The sequence below is a fragment of the Phyllobates terribilis genome, unplaced genomic scaffold, assembly GCF_046119375.1.
Source record: "Phyllobates terribilis strain yellow unplaced genomic scaffold, ASM4611937v1 Scaffold_12__6_contigs__length_324123572, whole genome shotgun sequence".
Classification (NCBI taxonomy): Eukaryota; Metazoa; Chordata; class Amphibia; order Anura; family Dendrobatidae; genus Phyllobates; species Phyllobates terribilis.
Window position 1 is genome coordinate 8,287,660 of NW_027362772.1, and position 13,842 is coordinate 8,301,501.

Consider the following 13,842-nt stretch of genomic DNA (forward strand, 5'->3'; position numbering starts at 1 on the left):
CTACGAGTCAGAGACCTTGTTAAGGTTGGCATCACTGCAAACATGCGTTCACCGCCCCCAACCTAGAAAAGGCCAAGATTACGATACTTTGTGTAGTACAAAGGGAAGTCTATGACAAAGAAATAGACAACCTCAACAAGGGACAACCTGTTTTTAGAGACAATGTGGTGAAGAAGCTCGACCGGATAGTCGACCAAAACGGACTGTTGAGAATAGGTGGCCGCCTTCAAGAAGCCAAAGTAGAAGTTTCAGAGAAACACCCAGTAATAGTTCCGGGACGTCATCATGTCACAACTATTCTCATACAACATCATCACGTCCTAGTGAGACACCAAGGACGTTTTTTTACCGAAGGGAACTTACGTACCGGACTATGGATAATTGGAGCAAAGAGAAGAGTAAGCAAACTCATCTTTAACTGTTTTATGTGCCGCAAACTTCGTGGCATGTTTCAAAAGCAGAAGATGGCCAATTTTACACCCGACAGACTTAGTACTGAACCCCCCTTCACCAACGTCAGACTAGACGTGTTCGGCCCTTGGTCCGTGGCTACACGACGCACTAGGAAAGTCCATGCCAAAGAAAAGTGTTGGGCAGTTCTATTCACATGTCTGCTCATCAGAGCTGTCCATATTGAAGTAATCGAATCTATGGACACATCGAGCTTCATAAATGTACTTCGACGCTTCATCGCGATCAGACGCCCTGTGAAGCATATTCGCTCTGACAGAGGCACGAACTTCATTGGAGCAGCCAGAGAACTCCAAATCCCTTCCAATCTACTAATGTAGAAAGGTACTTAGGTGAGCAAAGATGCACTTGGACTTTCAACCTACCACATTCTTCGCACATGAGAGGCGCCTGGGAAAGGATGATAGGGATAGCACGCAAAATACTAGACTATCTTCTTGCAAGCGAACACCAGACTCACACATGAGAGTTTGATTACATTCTTGGCTGAGGTCTCAGCTATCATAAATGCCAGGCCGCTGACAGCACTTTCCAGCGATTCCGGAGACCCGATAGTCCTTACTCCTGCAGTATTGCTCACACAGAAAACCTGTGCTCCACTTGGAGAGTTCAACGACAAAGACCTCTACAGAAGACAATGGAGGCAAGTACAAAGCATGTCTAATGCCTTTTGGGACAGATGGAGAAAACAGTATCTCTCCACTCTACAAACCAGGATGAAGTGGCAGAAAGACCATCCTAACATCAAACCCGATGATGTTGTACTCGTGAAAAACAGTCAATCGCATTGAAACGAGTGGCCACTCGACCTAGTCACCAAATCCTTTCCCAGCAAGGATGGGAAAGGACGCAAAGTGGAGGTTAGAGTGGGTAAGCTTGGAGAGAACAAACTGTTCCTCAGGCCAGTTACCGAACTCGTGTTGCTGCTTTCCCCAAAAGAGTCAAATGGTGGCATCCATTGATTCCAAGCGGGGAGTGTTCTGTCTACTCATGAGCAGCTAAGGGAATGTTCATAGAGTTATTCTAGTTGTGACCTGTAGTGGTCACCAGTTGTCTGTTTATGTTGTTTAGAAGCTGCACAACATCTAGTAATACTCTTATAGTCACAAGAGTCTGTCCCCTTTAAGAATAATGTGTGCTGAGGGACCGCCCCCCTCCTTCCTCAGGGTGAAAGAGTTCCTGTAATCAGTTTTCCCGGGCTTTCAGGGAAGCAGATAAGATGTGTGACTGGCTCTACACTCTCTACAACTTTTCCCTTGTCAGATAATTCCGGTAAGAGCAAATACAATCACATGTTTGGTGTGAAATACTGTAAAGTGAAGTGTATTGTGCTCTGAGATACACCATTTAGTTAATGCCTCTTGCACTGTACTCAGGTTGATGCATTCTGTATAGAATAGAGCCTGTGGCTGTGATCTTTACCTCATTTATTCCTGTTTACTGTAACCTGTATTATCACTATGTTAGTGCTAGTTTCTTTAATGTACCCAGTACTGACTGTCATCATTTTGTATTGTGTTATAGTTTTTACCACACTATCAAGTTCATACCATCACCATTAAATCAAGATTACAGAATGCTATTTAAATGAGTATGAATGAGGGTTAAGCTGTATGCTAAATCCCCCACAGCATCATACGCGGAGGAAGGCCGAACACTATCGTTTGCTCTTTTCACCAAATTATTTGTAGCTGTGTACCTAAGATTGTGTCTGTTGCAGGAGTTTCATGATTTAATCATGAGTGGTCATCTGCGGTTCACAGCTATGCAGAAAGCTAGTACTAGCCTTTTTTGGTGGCCATCTATGTATAATTATAATTATATTAAAAATTTTGTATCTGCTTGTGAAGTTTGCGCACACGCTAAAGTCTATCATAGCAGTCCGGTTGGAGTATTGGCTCCATTGCAATTCCAGAAAGACAGTGGACTCATCTGTCCATGGATTTCATCACAGATTTGCCTCTGTCTGGTGGGAAGACTGTCTTTGGGTGGTCGTTGACTGATTCATTAAACGGGCTCATTTTATTCCTTTGTCAGAGGATTACCTAATGCAGAGACGTTCTCCAGGTTTTTTATTTCTCATACAGTAAGGGTACATGGGATCCCTCTTAACACTGTGTTTGATAGGGGAGTGCAATTTGTCTACAAATTCTGCAGAGATTTTTGTAATAAACTGGGAATTCATTTATTTTCCTGCGCCTACCACCCTGAAGCCAATGGTCAGACAGAAAGGACTAATCAATCTCTATAACAAATTTTAAGGTGTTTTGTTGAAGCTCAGTGTTTTGTTGTGAGTGGTAACTTCATTCTTACTTCTTGCTGAGTTTGCCTTTAAGGCCACCGCCCCACTATTAGTATTTGGCCAGTATTTTTTCTCAGGAGTGGTAGCCAAAACCGGGAGGGGGTGATAAATGTAGAATTGGTGACTTTTTTTCTATTATACCTTTTCTCTGATTGTTCTTCACCTGGTTTTGGCTTCCACTCCCGAGGAAAAATACTGACCAAATACTGACAGTGGAGTTGTGGCCTAACAGTCGTATCAGTCAGTCTGCTGGAACTTCGCCATTTTATTGTAATTATCGTGATCATCCCCATTTTTTTGAATTTTCCTTTCTCTTTCCTGTTTGCCCGAATGGCCATTTCTCCACCCTTATTAATTGCTCCCTAGTCCTTAGTATGGTCTTTGGAAGGAATAAGTCAGCTAGAGATAGTTGCCATCATGCTCTCCAGAGACCTCCGAGCATCCCCAAGGAATAATCATAAATCATCGGCAAACAATGCCACCTTCTCTTCCTTGGTCCCATATTTAAATCCATTTATCTCAGACATTTTACTAATTTCTGCCGCAAGAGGTTCAGTTGCTATTGAAAACAATGAGAGACAGGGGGCACCCTTGTCTTTTACTTCTGTGCAACAAAAATCGATTAGCCATAGAGCCATTCGCCCGTATTTTGGCCTTTGAGTCCGAATAAAGCAGTTGCACCCATCATATAAATTTGTCCATCTGCCGCAATGTAGCTCACAAATATTGCCATTCTACACTGTCTAAGGCCTTAGCTGCGTCCAAAGACAGGATCCCCCTTTGACCAATATTATCAGCCCTTGCTTGTATATTAATATAAAGCCTTCTGAGATTGATCGTGGTGGACATATCAGGCATAAACCCAGACTGATCGGGGTGTATTATTCAGGTTACTTTTGAGAGTCTGTTAGCAAGAAGTTTGATGTCTACTGTTAAAAGAGAGATGAGTCTATAGGATGCCAGCAAGCTGGGGGCCTTGCCTTGTTTAGGTAACACTGTAATTATGGCTTCATGCATGGATGTGGCAATGATCCTCCTTCGAATTGTATACCTCCAATAATACTGGTAGTAATACTTCCTTATATCTCTTATATACTTCCACTGGAAGACTGTCCATTCTCGATGCTTTATCGTTGGCCATTGAGCTCAGTGCCCATTCTAACTCTTCTATATCAAGTAGTTCATCTAATAAATTCTGAGAGTCTAAGGAAAGGAGCGGGAGCTGAGCTTTATCTAGGAAGGTCAGGGTCTGTTCTTCTGAGAGTTGAGCCTGAGAAGTATACAACTTTGCATAGTATTCCTCCAACATTTTCAGTATGTCCACTGTGGACTGTACACATTATCCTCCCTAGTCTCCAGACTGGATATAAAGGCCGAGTCCCTCTGGGCAGCAGCTATCACAGATATAAGTGACCAGCTTTCCCCCCTCTTCACATTATTGCACCTTGTGAAGCAGCTTCTTCCTTCCTGCAGCTGCAATGTTCCCTGATTCAGCAGGTCCTGAGCTGCTTTCTGTATTGCGCAGCCGGCGTTGGATCTGTAATCATCGCACTCTCTGCAGCTCCCAATTCCTGAAACACCAACTGATCCTGCTGCTTAGTCCGGGATTTAGCTGCTGAGATTTCTTTTATAAATATTCCTCTAAGGTCGGCCTTCATGGCTTCCCATACATATAAAAAATAAATTGTATTTTTATTAATCACAAGATACTCCTTTAGTTCCCCTTCAATTTTCCCCTTAAGATCTATAACCTGCAACCAAAAGGGTTTTAATTTCCCTGTGGGTCTGTACTGCATTGGGAGATTAAGTTTAGGAAGACACAGAGGAGGATGATTGGGGCCATGGACGCCGGAAGGATGATGATGGAGGCCATGCACGCCCGGAGGAAGAGGATGGTGGCCATACATGCTGGGTGGAAAATGGAGGCCATACACGCAGGGAGGAGGAGGATGGAGGCCATACACGCAGGGAAGAGGAGGATGGGGGCCATACATGCAGGGAGGAGGAGGATGGAGGCCATACACACAGGGAGGAGGATGATGGGGGCCATACACGCCGGGAGGTGGATGGTGGGGGCCATACACGCAGGGAGGTGGATGATGGGGACCACACATGCTGGGAGAAAGATGATGGGGGCCATATACACCAGGATGCACTTTATGGGGCACATTCTACTGTGGGGCACTATATGACAACATTACACTGTGGAGCAATATGTGAGGCACATTATAGTATGGTGCACTATATGGGGCCATTATACTGTAGTGCACTATATGGGGCCATTATAGTGTAGGTCACTATATGGCGCCATTATTATGTAGGGCTCTATATGGGGCCATTATACTGTATGGGGGACTATATGGGGCCATTAGACTGTGGGGCACTGTAAGGGGCCATTATACTGTGGGGCACTATATGGGGCCATTATGCAAAGGGCTCTGCGACTCTGATGAGCGGTGTAGTTACTGACGCCACTGCTCATCACAGCCGCCGGGTCTCGTGCAGCGCAGTGGGCCTCGGATGGGCTGCTGCTACGGCCTATAAACCCTCGTTCTCTGAAAAAGGCTCCATAGCCTTTTGACGTCGGATTCAGGGATCGTCATGGGAACACTATGGACTATGTCGGACCTGCTTGGGATTTTTTTTTTTTTCAAAAATAAATTGGTGAACCAGGGTAAGTATCGGGGAGTCTTTATTCAAATAACATTTATCTTTCTGTTTTTTTTTCCATTAGTGGGTTAGTAGTCGGAGTGTCTGATAGATGCCTCTCCGTTACTGGTGTTGATGGCAGCTATGATTTTTGACAAATCACAGCTGTCATCATCCCCAACTACCATTACCCTGATTGCCACCCCACCATGGCAATCAGGAAGAGGCGGACAAAGCGCCAGAATTCTCTCATCTAATGTGATGCGACACTTCTGGTGCGACTGCGGGCTGTTATTTTTAGGTTGGGTAGGGCCCAATAACCAGGTACCTTTCCAGCCTGATAATATAAACCCACAGCTGTCTGCTTTACCTTGGCTGGTTACCAAAAATAGGCGCTGTTTTTTTTCATTTATTAGGGTAAACACCTTTTAGTGCCACATGAAAGGCAAGTTTATTATATGTAGGGGCATGTGAAATTATATATTTACAGGACATTTATCTATTCTATCTTATTACACCCCTGCACCTATAGAAGTGGACGGAGCGGGGTCATGTATTACACCACATGTGTATTTTTCTGTGTGTAAGCGTGCGTGTGCATTTTTCGGTGTGTGTGAGCCTGCGTATTTTCCTGTGTGTGAGAATTTTTCTGTTTTCCTGTGTGTATGAGCGCATGTGTATTTTGCTATGTATAGTAGAGATCAGATTATCACAACTTCAAGTAAGAAATACAGCATAAAGTGAAAAACTATCTAATCCCTGAATGTGTTATACTCCCCAGACCCGTGTATCTAATCACATCATCATGCACGATACTCCACAGACCAGTGTATCTAATCCCATCATCATGTGCGATGTTCCCCAGACCGGTGTACCTCATCCCATCATGTGCGTTGTTCCCCAGACCGATGTATCCAATTCCATCATCATGCGCGACACTCCCTATCGGCCCCCACAGAGTAGAATGCACTCCCCATCGGCCTCCAGAGTAGAATGCACTCCCCTTCGACCTCCACAGAGTAGAATGCACTCCCCATTGGCCTCCACAGAGTAGAATGCACTTTTTTTATCTGCCAGGGCGCAGCCAGGCCCATTAATGGTGACCTTGTGAGTTGGGGCTTTGCACCTCTGCGATGCACGGATAGGGTGCCGGGCATCCCGCCTAATCGAATAGCAGGGGCTTGTAATAGGATGCTGACTAGGCACGGTGCCGCATGTGTGTGAATTGCACCCTACTCCAAGTTTCATCTGTGTGCAGTTTTAGTGCTAGGCAGTTGCTCCTCCAGTGAGAGGGGATGAGAGTTATTGTTCATCAGCATTCCGCACCTGTGCTACCTACTTCTAACAAAAGGGGGCCGGCTGGTGTGCATTTTTATTGAAATCTTGGCTGGTAAGTACCATTGCCTTTTGCTATTTTTTATATAAAGTTATATACTTTTTCAATTTTTTTTTTTTAATAAACATCTCCTCAAATACCCCCATGAATAGATTTGCGTAGGTTGGTGCGACCTTTGAACCCATCGCAGTGCCTCGTGTCTAATGGTAATGTTCACCTTCAAATGTAAAATAATTATTTTTTTAAAATAAAGGATAGCCCTGTATAGATTAATTATTTTTGTCTACTGGACAATCTGACATCCGTCAATTTTTTTTTGAAACATGTCAATCTGATATGATATATTTGAATATAAAGATGATACATCTAAAGTGAGAAAAGCATAATTCGGTTCCCATTGTATCACTTGTAGAAGTGGAGTTAGATGTGTAGAATCTTTTAGATGGCTAGGTAATTTTGACACATGATCCTGCATTATTTTGTCAATATATTCTGACAGATTGCTAGTCAGAGATCCAATGCCTTATACTATAGGTCTCCCAGGGGGACTGGTAAGACTCTTATGGATTTTTGGAAGGTGATAAAAGAAGGGAGTAGTGGGATTTTTGATTGAGAAACTTTTTTTCTTTTAGATTTAATATATTTTCCTCCATTGCTCTGTTGATCAAATTATTATATATTACTATCACTTTAGGTAAAGGGTCTGAAGGAATTTTCTGATAGTATTATACTTCTGATATTATTCTGCATACTTCTTTGCAATAATCTGTGCAGTTTTGTATTACTATACCCCCTTTATCAGCAGCTCTAATGACTAAGTTGTCATTATTACATAAGGATTGTAGGGCTTTCTTCTCAGATATTGAAAGATTATTTTTATTTTTTGTGGTGGACCTCCTTTAATTGTAAGTTCTTTTAATTTATCAAGAACTATATCATGGAAGGTGCTAATGTGATGTCCCTTACTCTCTATTGGATAACAATTGGATTTTGTTTTTACATTCACATGAAATTGGAAAACAGTTTGTGATAAAGAAACAACAGGCTGTTCTCGCACTTTTATTGTAAAATGTCTTCTCAGTGTAATTTTCCTCGTAAATACCTAAAGATTTAAAAAAAAGATCAAAGTCTTTGGGTTTGTTTGTGGGACAAAAGGAAAGTTCTTTTGATAATATTAATTTCTCATCATTTGATAAAAGGTAGTCGACAGATTAAAACATTTGTGGGTATTATTGTTTGGGGCTTGGGGTAGGTTTATTTTCCCTCTTTTCTTTTTTTTTCTTCTTCCTCCTCACGTTCTTCTAGTAGTTTTTTTTCTTTTCCCTGGTTTGGGGGAGAAGTATTGGCTAATTGCCCTTTCTTGGGAGATATAGCCCGGGGTAAAAAAGATACCAGACCTTTAGTACCAGTTGTGGTATTTTCCACTATAAGGCTATGTGCCCACGATGCAGAAATGCTCAGGATTTTTTCCTGAGCGTTTCTGCATCTCCCTGGCAGAAAAAAATGCATGCGGATTGTACATGTGGATTGTGCATGTGGATTGTACATGCAGATTGTACATGCGGATTGTACATGCGGATTGTGCATGCGGATTGTACATGCGGATTGTACATGCGTTTTCCTGCCAGGGACATGCGGATGTGAAGCGTTCTTCACTTGCATTTCCGCTTGCGGGTTGACAAGCGCTTTCCAAGCGATCAGCATCACTTGGAAAGTGCTTGTCAACTTGGTCACACTATATAAATCCATACAAACAGCATGGATTTATATAGTGTGACCCGAGAGAATGTCAAAAAATAAAAAAATAAATCTATACTTACCCTCCGATGGCCCGCGCTGGCTTGCTTCACCGTCCCGGCTGCGGTACACTGAAGGACCTGCCGACGTCAGCGTCGCATGACCCGTCACATGACTCTGACGTCAGCGCGGGTCCTTCATTCCATCGCGAACTGCTGCCAAGCAAGGAGGAGCGCACCGCGGGCCGCCAGAAGGTAAGTATATATATTATTATTTTTTATTTTATTCTTTTTTTTACAGTTTTCAATGGTACCCACGTCCGGAGAAGAGTCTCCTCTTCTCTAGACCTGGGTACCATCCACACATTAGAACGCATGGAATGCGCATCTACTTATGCAGTGATGCGTAATCCATGCGGTCTAATGCAAGTCAATGGCGGCAAAAACGCAGCATTTCTGCAAAATAATTGGTAGTGCTGCGTTTTTTTCCGCAATGATAATCCGCAGCGGAAATTTTCACAGCATGTGCACAGCACATGCGGATTATCATTGGGGAACATGGCAGGCCTTCTACCATGCATTTTGTAAGCGTTTTTGCCGCTGCGGAAACGCTTAAAAAACGCATTGTGGGCACACAGCCTAATAGTGTGATGATACAGAGTAAAATCTTAATAAGCCAGATTAGATTTGTTAAGTCAAGAGAATACACTATTGTGTTTACAGTACATTATTGTGTTTAAATTGTCTTGTACATGTTTGTGTATTTCTAAAGGTCAGATTAGTATTTGTCTAACCCTGATTGCGGTCTCCTCTTGGAAACAATGCTGTTTGCTAATATGCTAATTGTACTAAAAGCCAGCTTTTTACAACAGCCCAGTGATACCAACTATGTAAATAGATTAGCTCAATAATAACTGAGACCTGCACCATTACCTCTTACCTGTGCCTGATGACCTCACACAGAGATTAATATAAACAGGGATGTCTGTAGTCAGAAGCAAAGAGAAGCAGAAGGGACATGTGTTTTTTGTAGCAGTGAGTCTTGGGACAGAGAATCAAGGAACATCAGAAAGACTTTAGAAGGAGAATGAGAGACATCCTTCAGGACAATAGATGGATTGCATGGCATTATCCAAAGAGACACAGATTTGTATTCTACATGATTCTAGCCTAAGGGTACTGGCCCTGACTGAAAAGATTTGGATCTGCTCCATTAACCATTAGAGACCATGGATACTTTTGGGGAGTCTGGGAGAGGACGAAGAAGTCACTTGGCCCCATGGATATGTTGTTTTGGGGTTGCTAAGAGGGACCCACCGGTCGCTTAGAGCCCATGGAAACTCTCGGAGAGGCCAGGGTGGGACCCTTGGGTCTCCTGGTCCTGTACCTCGATGGACTGCTAGCTTTCTATGCTTGCCGCTACCTCCTCTCTGTGGTGACCCACCAGAAGCGGGGGGGGGGGCAACTGGTTGAGGTAGTCGGCCCTGGAAGTCTCCAAAGTGGGAGCTGTTCAATCCCAAGCGGGCGGAGAAGGAAGGGTGAGACTGTGTAATGTTGTACCATCTTGGGTATATGCTGGGACTGTTCTGTGTGTTTATTGTCCACTTTGTGGTTCAATAAAGTATTGCCACGCTGTTTTACCATCACCCTGTGTTGTCTGAGTAGCGTTACACCCACGGAAGACCCCGGGTCTTCACAAATAGTATTGCTTGTTATTTTAGTAGAGGAAACAATGTCTGATGTAGTGTCATATATCGAGAGGTACAGTAGTGGAGTAGAAATGGGATCTGAGAATTTGATTAGAGCAAGAGATTCAATTTCCTTAGGTGGAATTAGACTTTTATTTAGTTTATTGCCACTAGTTGTCTCCGTTTTTCATTTTTACTTAGACAAGCTCTTTTCCTTTCTTCATTGATTCTATTTATATGTAGTCTAATGTTGTCTAGATGTTTTTTTGCATTAAAAACCAAAATGAAGGTAGAGGTTTTCCATTCAGAAGATGGAAGTAGTATATTTGAATTTTGTATAGGAGGAGTGTTTGTCAAATTTCTGCTCTTGCTCACTGTACTTTTTGTAGATTTAACTGTTGCAATTGATAAAGGTTCAATTCTTTGTGGTAGGACTATCTCAATTATTTTGTTATTTGTTATCTTCGGTTCAATCTTATTTTCATTTTTTTCAATATTTTTTTTTGTTTGTATCAATACATTCATTAGCCTTGTCCTTTAGTTGTATATGTAGAGAATTTTTAGATTTTTGCTCTATCACTCGGGGCACACTTTGTGTTTCTTTCTTTTTTATAATACGATAATCATCCCTGTCTCTTTGCCCACGGAAGACCCCGGGTCTTCACAGTCCTTAGCTAAAGATAGAACTTTTTCAGTTGCAGTTTCACACAATTGTGTTCTCTTTTTAGGGAAACATGTTAACATAATGTGCATACAATTATTTAAATTAGGGTCCCATTCAAGTGTAAACGTATTGTCATTAGGAAATAGAGAGGTATGTACCAACCTGAGGCCCCTCAGACATATTTTTTCATCCATATAGTTAAAAACCGGGCATCCAGACCAAAATGAAGTTCCTCTTTTAATGCATCTTTGAAGTGATAAAAAGTGTTTCTTAAAACATTTGTGTCCTCCTCACTAAATGAGTTTGTAGAACTGTCCATGTCCATAATGAATCCACCTGTTTGTCCAATAGTTTCTAACATGAGCCGTTCCCTTGATGATAGTCGATTGTAAAAATATTCCATGATGTAGATATATAGATAATTCCCTCTGCTGCCGGGCTCTCATTTGACAATTGCCAGACCGGGAGACGGTTCCAAGGTATTGCTGCTGTATCCAAGAAAAAACACAAAGAGGAAGGTAGCGCAAATAGGGTCTTATCCATCAAACATTTAAGAGTATTTGTATCAGATTGTGCTAACCTGATCCATATTCTTTTCTTTGGTGTTTTAAGTTTGATGTTCAGTTGCTGCGGATCCATAGGTTTGTCAAAATTGATGAATATCAGGATCTGGAGAAATTTGTGGATACTTCCCGTGCTGCTGGTTTATTGAAGACGTCAATTCAGAAAGGTTTATTAAATATAATAATTGAATATGGAACATGCAGATCTCTCAGATGTTTTTTGATATCAATGAATCTGGCTCTTTGTCTCTGCACTTCTATAGAATAATCTGGAAAGATCGAGATTTTGGACCCATTGATAGTTATATCTGGGTGATCCCTTGCCTGTCGCAGGATAATATCTCTGTCCCGGTAAAACTTTAGCCAGCGCAGGTCTTTGTGGAAGCCCAGGAGGAAGAGGATGGGTAGGCATCCTGTGAGCTTGTTCTACAGCTTATAGGGGGTTAAGGTTTCAAGCCTGATTATTAATTTCAGCCAGTTTTCAAAGAATTCAGTAGGAAAGGAGCCTTCTATTTTTCCAGGCACACCAATAAGTGGTATATCATTGAGCCTTGACCTATTTTCAAGATCATCTGTTTCTGCCAGCAGTGCTGATATTTGCTGTGCTGCAAGCCAGCTCTCATTGCTTGTATCGGCTATCTGATCATCAATGGTGCTGACTCTGACTTCCACTGCCCCTGCTCTATTTTCTGCAGTTTGTGTCATATACCTGCTATCTCATCTTTAACCCCTTAAAGACCCTGGGATTTTCTGTTTTTGCATTTTCGTTTTTTGCTCTCCTTGTTCCCAGAGCCATAGCGTTTTTATTTTTTGGTCAATATGGCCGTGTGAGGGCTTATTTTCCAAGTGCGGTGAAATTGCAAAAAAATTGCAATACCACAGATGTTTTTTTGTTTTTTTTACCACGTTCACTGAATGCTAAAACTGACCTGCCATCATTCTTATTCTCCAGCTCATTACGAGTTTGTAGATACCAAACATGTATAGGTTCTTTTTTATTTAAGTGGTGAAAAAAAATCCAAAGTTTGGTAAAAAAAAAAAAAAAAAATGGCACCATTTTCCGAGACCCATAGCATCTCCATTTTTAGGAATCTGGGGCCCCATTTTGGGGTAGATCCGATGTTTTGATCGCCCCTTATTGCATTTTATTGCAATGTTGCAGCAACCAAAAAACGTAATTCTGGCATTTAGAATTTTTTTCTTGTTACGCCGTTTACTGTTCGGATTAATTCTTTTTTTTATATTGATAGATCGGGCAATTCTGAACGCGGCGATACCAAATATGTGTATGTGGGTTGTTTTTTTTTATTATTTTATTTTGAATGGGGCGAAAGGGGGGTGATTTAAACTTTTATATTTTTTTAATTTTTTTAAAAACATTTTTTTTTACACTTTTTGCTTGCTTTTATAGTCTCCATAAGAGACTAGAAGCAGCAACTGTCCGATCGCCTCTGCTACATAGAGGTGATGAACAGATCACCTTTATGTAGCAGAAATGCTCCTGTGCTATGACTGCCAACCACTAGGTGGCGCTCATAGCGATCATTACATGACAACCACTGGGGTCTGCTGCAGACCCAGGGTTGTCATGCCCACCTATCAGTGACCCGCAATCACATGACGGGTTACCGATGGGCGGGGTAAGTGACGCGCTTCCGGTGCGGCGCTGTTAAATGCCGCTGTCATAGATTGACAGTGGCATTTAACTGGTTAACAGCTGCGGTTGGATCATGATTCCACCCGCGGCTGTTGTGGGCACACGTCAGCTGTAATACTCAGCAGACATGTGCTCGGTTTAGTCCGGGCTCACCGCCAGAGCCCTCACTGAACCAGGGGTGATGGCCTGGGGCGTACTAATACACCCCAGGCTTTAAAGGGGTTAAGACCACCAAAATGTACATTCAAAGCAGAAAGAGAATTTACAATGTACCACTGCAATGAAAACGTCTTTTAAAGTAGGTTCCTCAGGTACCTGTATGTCCCATTGGTGCAGATTAGGCAGTGGGGCAGTAAGTATTGTGCCACATGTAATTTTGTAGTCTTTTTGCCCCCTTCAACGCGGCTGCCTCTCCCATCTCCTGCTCACCCAACTCCTCCACTCTGGAGCCCATGCACAGGTGCAAGGTAGCTGTTATAAGATGGCCACTGTCACCTGCTGAGACCTGCCTTTCTGTGTAGGCAAACTGTTCCAGCCTCGCCACCACTTCCCTCCTGCTAATCTTCCCTGCTCAATCTGTCTCCAGTGTGATGACTGTGGTGTCATCTTGGAGCTGAGAGCCTGCTTCTCCCACAGTCTCTGTGGCTTTTCTTGGTCATTTTTTCCCCTGGAGCAAAGCACCTCCACACTCAGAAAGTTATCTGGTAGATGTATGACAATTTTCAGGATGGTCATCAGGTCCAATATCGGATAAATAGCTAGATGCTCTGCAGGAG

At 42.6% G+C, this 13,842-nt stretch overlaps 1 protein-coding gene across 1 annotated transcript in view; it reads left to right on the top strand.

Annotated features, from left to right (window-relative positions):
* Positions 1-13,842, top strand: part of LOC141171888 (gastrula zinc finger protein XlCGF66.1-like) — a 469,561-nt gene that overhangs the window by 379,432 nt on the left and 76,287 nt on the right. The window lies entirely within an intron of this gene.